This window comes from Tenebrio molitor, chromosome 4 (genome assembly GCF_963966145.1).
Source record: "Tenebrio molitor chromosome 4, icTenMoli1.1, whole genome shotgun sequence".
In the NCBI taxonomy this organism is placed as follows: Eukaryota; Metazoa; Arthropoda; class Insecta; order Coleoptera; family Tenebrionidae; genus Tenebrio; species Tenebrio molitor.
In genome coordinates, this window is record NC_091049.1 from 24654388 (window position 1) to 24659962 (window position 5575).

Sequence of the window (5575 nt, forward strand, 5' to 3'; positions counted from 1 at the left end):
TAGAAACAAGCTTAGAATCGATATCAGATCTTTTCAAGGAGTATGACGCTGTTCAGTTCAAAATTGAAAAACTTCAGCTCAAAAAAAAAGATGCCGACGAAGCACAATTGGCTGAAGAAAGTGACAAAGAGCGCGATGAAGTCGAAACTCAGTATCGGGCGATTGTGAGTAAAATAAAGTCACTTTTACGAAAGAATAAAGCTCGATTTATAGATTGACGTCAGTACGTACGACGCAAACGTTGATGGTGCCGCTGACGCTGACGTGCCGTAGTCGACGACAGACCATTTTATAAATTCGCTTGTCGCATTCGGTACGCAAGCGCAATTGCGCAAAAGTAAAAAAGTCAAAAAATTAGTGATGGCGGACCAAGACACAAGTTTATTGTTAGCAGCTACAGGTTTGCTCATATTAGGGGCAGCTCATTTTGTTGGGACAAAGATAAGAAGGACAAGACGGTGGAAAACGCGTCCTATATATGCAACACGTTGGAAAAATGGTTTCTATCGTGCAACATTTTTGCCAATGAAAGCAAACGATCCTGACCAGTTTTTTAAATACACGAGGATGACTGTAGAAGTTTTTGATCATTTATGTAAACTACTGGAAGCAAAGCTTGTGAAGAGACGCATATCGGATCGCATCTGCCCTGAAGAAAAAATAGCAATCACTTTACAGTGGGTTACCATTCTGTTCCAACACAAAATTTATTAATAAATGTTTTTGCAGGTATTTATCGCAGGGGGTTAGTATGCAGAGTTTGGCCTGGAGCTATAAAATGGGGTTAACAACTGTACATTCTATTGTTCATGAAGTGTGCAAAGTAATATGGGATGTACTTGCTCCTCGCTATCTGAAGGAACCAACCACTCGGCAACAGATTTCCCAAGACTTTTATAAGTTATGGAACTTTCCCAACTGCATAGGAGCCTTAGATGGGAAACATATTAATATCCAAGCACCAGCCAACAGTGGATCGTTATTCTTCAATTATAAGAAGATGCATAGTATAGTGTTACTGGCATCATGTGATGCACGTTAGATATTTAAATTGGTGGACATAGGTGCATATGGTTCGCAGAGTGATGGCGGTATTTTTCGCAACAGCATTTTTGGACAGCGGCTTGATTCTGGTTCGTTAAATGTTCCAGAAGATAATTATATTCCAAACACGAATGTAAAAATACCATATGCTGTTGTTGCTGATTAAGCTTTTCCCCTAAAAAAAATACATAATGCGTCCTTATGAAGGACGACATTTAAGCGTGGAAAAAAGGATTTTCAATTACCGCCTGTCTCGTGCACGAAGAATGATTGAAAATACCTTTGGTATTCTGGTAGCAAGATGGCGCATTTTAAAACAAACCATTGTTGCTGATGTTGCAAACATTGATAATATGGTAAAGGCAGTGGTAGTATTACATAATTTTTGTTTAAAGGAAGGGTGTTGTAAGTTGTACTGTCCTTCGGGATATGTTGATACAGACGACGAAAATAATGGACAATGGAGATCTGAAAGTCAACCACTAACATCTGTTGGAAGACTATCAACCAATACTGCCACCATAGTATGTTACCAAATCCGAGATCTTATTTGTAAATATTTTTCCTTCAACGTAGGAGCTGTTCCTTGGCAAAATGAAAGGGCATTAAGAAGATAAATGGGTACTACTGTGAATATAAATATTTACTTTCAAATAAAATTATAAAATACAAAATGTGTCTTAATTATTTAATTAACTTAAATATCTTCTAGTAGCAATACAATTGCCCGCCTTTTAGCAGAGCGTTGCTCCACTCCCATCTCTTGCAACCTTTCAGCTACGTACTGCCCAAAAGCGTTGTCTGTATTAGACTTTTCATTTCGCGGATTAATTTTTGATGCTATGTCTCGAGCCACTTCTATTAAATCATTGGCCACCTTGCGATCCTTTTGTTTTGATGGCTTATGAGCAGCAGGGGTGTTTGTAACAGCACTGGAAGTTGGAGTGACAAATTCAATTGTGCTGCTGTTTGAAAAACCTTCGTACAAAGTATTACCTGTGCACCTACAAAATTTACTTAGAAATACTATTGCTGGCAGAACTTGTTATAAACTTACCGTCGCTTTGGCGATAGAGTAATATCATCATTGATATCTTCAAGATATATTTCCTCTTCCACTTCCTCCAAGGGGTCTGTGCTGTTTTGTGAATAGTCCCCTGTCATAAAACTGCTGCATGTGCCTATAATAAAAAATTGATTTAATAATGTAGGTATCGTGCGCTCAAATAAAATCCTGGGCTGGGGAGGCGTTGGAAACCGTCAATTGTTGTGTTTTTTTAATTGTAAATTAATTGGAACATATTGACAGCTAACCTAAAATTTAGAAACAAAAAAATCTTTCTTTGCAGTGTTTTCTATTAAAAATAGAATAACTTAACGAATCCTATTGTCGAAGCAAATATCTAAAAGCACCATTTGCTAAAAACAAACATGTTCAACACTATGATGACACTATGTCCCCCTTGAACATAAACAAATGTCATTCATTTCAAAAGGCGGGAAATTCAAATGTTCCAAATGATTCACTTTTTTCAACGCCAACTCAGAACGCATGATATGTACTAATGTTCTAATTCTAAAATCCATACTACTTGTTGATGCAATTGATCCAGAACAGGAAACAACTTTGGTAGCCGTGTATGTCGCTCGTGGTTTTATATAAGGAGCTAAAAAGCTCATACTCTTCATATACGGCCATATGGATTTATCGTATGACCCGTCACCAGAGCGTGTCACCATTTTCCTCTTCTCCCTGACATATCGGTCCCTTAAAATTTTCCAAATTCTACGACAGTTTTCACCTAACAATAATAATAACCTGTTAGATACTTGTTTTCTATAAAGTTAACATTTTACCGGATATATGTAGTACACTGCCTATTTTCTCAAACGTTGTTTGTTTATGTTTTTCATCTTTAAACATTGGATGCGCCTTATTATAGATATTTGGTTCTATCTGAATTAGCTCGATTAACAAAGCGACATCAATCTCTAAAAGTTTCAGGTCATATTGTTATAACATTTTCCAAATATTAGGTACATATACTTACGTGACTCGACCATTTTTTCTCAGACTCCAATGCAACTAATAACTAATTAACACCTAACTACTTAAAATCGAAAACACTAAAAATACACCGGATCTAACAACTAATAACAAAACAAAAACAAAAGCAAGAAGAACGACCACTGCACAGTTTGAAAGGTAAAGCAAACGACTCAAAACTCAAACAAGAAATGAGAATTTCCAATTTTGCAATGCTATATGTACAATTCCCAAAATCATAAAGCATTGTAAATTTTATTGAGGCACCTATCTACTGTTGCTCTTTTGCCGGTGCACAACGTGTCGGTTGGACCATTTTTTAAATTAAATTACAAACAGATGTTATTTTGCTTCACAGCGCTTCCGAGAATTCGAATATGTATTGGGAAAATATTTTGGGAATAAAAATATAAAATGGAATGTTTGGTCATTTTAGACAGACCAATAACAGATTTTCTGCACGTCCCCAAATAGGCTGTGAAAACAGTCGGACCTGAACGTGAGAAGCAAAGAATTTGCAAATATTTATTACATTGTTTACAACCCAGCATCTGGGCAACCGATCACAAAACCACTCTCGTCTATCGTCTCTCGATTTGGTTTACCTACCCCAAGGCCAGTTATGAAATTTTTGCCGCTTTCATGTGAACTGTTAATTTTTGTCGCTGTCACTGTCATTTTTTATTTGAAGATTGCGGTAATGAGGATTGCATTTATTTTTGTTTACGGAAAACGTATACGTCGATTTATAAACGGTCCAATTCGTTTCCGCTGGTTCATGTCCCGGCGGCAGCGTAAGCGGTTGCGTCGTACGTACGGACGTCAATCTATAAATCGAGCTTAAGTCGAGCGCTTCGGATTCAATTAACATAAAAGCACCCATCGTACATGGTCAAGAATCGTTGGATTGTATAAATTTAAAACCTTTGCCACTACCAACTTTTACCGGGAAATATGGCGAATGGTTTACCTTTTACGAATCATTTAAGTGCCTCGTAGCAAACAATGCAAATATTTCGGAAATTCGTAAATTTCATTACTTAAGAGGTTGTTTGAAGGATGAGGCTTTGTGCGCCATAGAATCTTTATCAATTTCAGGGGATAATTATGTAAACGCGATCGAATTGTTGCGGAAACGAGTCGAAAACAAAAGACTAATTGTCCAAGAACACGTAAGCAACATTTTAAGCATGAGTCCGATTTTAAAATCATCGCATATCGAGTTACGCGGTTTGATCGACACAATCAACAACAATATCGCGGCACTTAAGGTACTGGATATAAAAACAGATTCTTGGGACGCCCTTCTGGTACCAATAGTTTTGGAGAAGTTGGATTTTATGTCGTAAAAAGAGTGGCAAACTACTCTTGAGAAAGATGTACCTACGTACAAAAGTTTTAATGACTTTTTAGAAAAGAGGTATCAAATCCTACAGGCAACAAGCAACATGCGGTCAAATGAAAACAATTCGACGTCAAATGCGTTTAAGGGCAATAAATACCATCAAAAGGGCGACAATACATTTCAAAAAGAAAACCCAAATTCATCAACAAAATCGAACAAATTCAGTTCAAATCTTGTTTCGTCAAACGGTTGCTTTATCTGTAAAGGACAACATAACCTCTTCCACTGTAAAGATTTCTTACAACAAACGGTTACCGACAGGCTCAAGCAGGTAAATTTACTAAAGCTTTGTCATAATTGTTTGAGAAGTAACCACATTTCTCAGAATTGTAAATCGGCTGCTGTCTGCAAAGAATGCAGGCAGAAGCATCACACCTTATTGCATATCAATGAATTCACATCGACACCTAGCACTTCGGCTAATACATTGTTTATATCAACAACCAACCAAGTGCTGTTTTCTACCGTTTTGCTATTAATTTCCGACTCTCGAGGCAATTTTCATCACTGCCGAGCGGTGCTAGACCAATGTTCAGAAGTTTCCCTAATAACAGAGAGCATGTGTAAAAAGTTAAATTTACGAACATATTCCAGCAATGCGTCTATCACAGGTGTGAACGTTTCTGAAAATATCGCGCACAAGGGGTGCAATGTCGTGGTCAAATCTCGGGTCGGTAATTTTACGACGGGCGTAGATTGTTTTGTTCTCCCAAAAATCACGCAGGCGACACCGGCCGTTTCATTTGACAAGTCAACGATTGAGCTACCTTCCGATATTATTTTAGCAGACCCGAATTTCAATGTTTCGCAAGAAATTAATCTTTTGATTGGAGCGGGGCTCTATTGGGAATTGTTAATTGGAGGGCCAAATCAGCTGCATAGAAATCAACCGTACTTTCAAGAGACGCAACTGGGTTCGATAGTGAGCGGGGACTTAAAATTAAAAAATTCTGTTTCTAAATTTTCTTGTAATCTCGTTTCATCAGAAAGAAATTTAGAAAGACAGGTAGCAAAGCTTTGGGAGAGCGAGAATGTTGTATCCGAAAACGACGAATCGTTGGCATTAGAAACGTTAAATT

General features: G+C 37.5%; 1 pseudogene; it reads left to right on the forward strand.

The window, feature by feature from the left end:
- Nucleotides 1–333: 333 nt before the first annotated feature.
- Nucleotides 334–1700, forward strand: LOC138129952 (uncharacterized; annotated as a pseudogene).
- Nucleotides 1701–5575: the final 3875 nt, after the last annotated feature.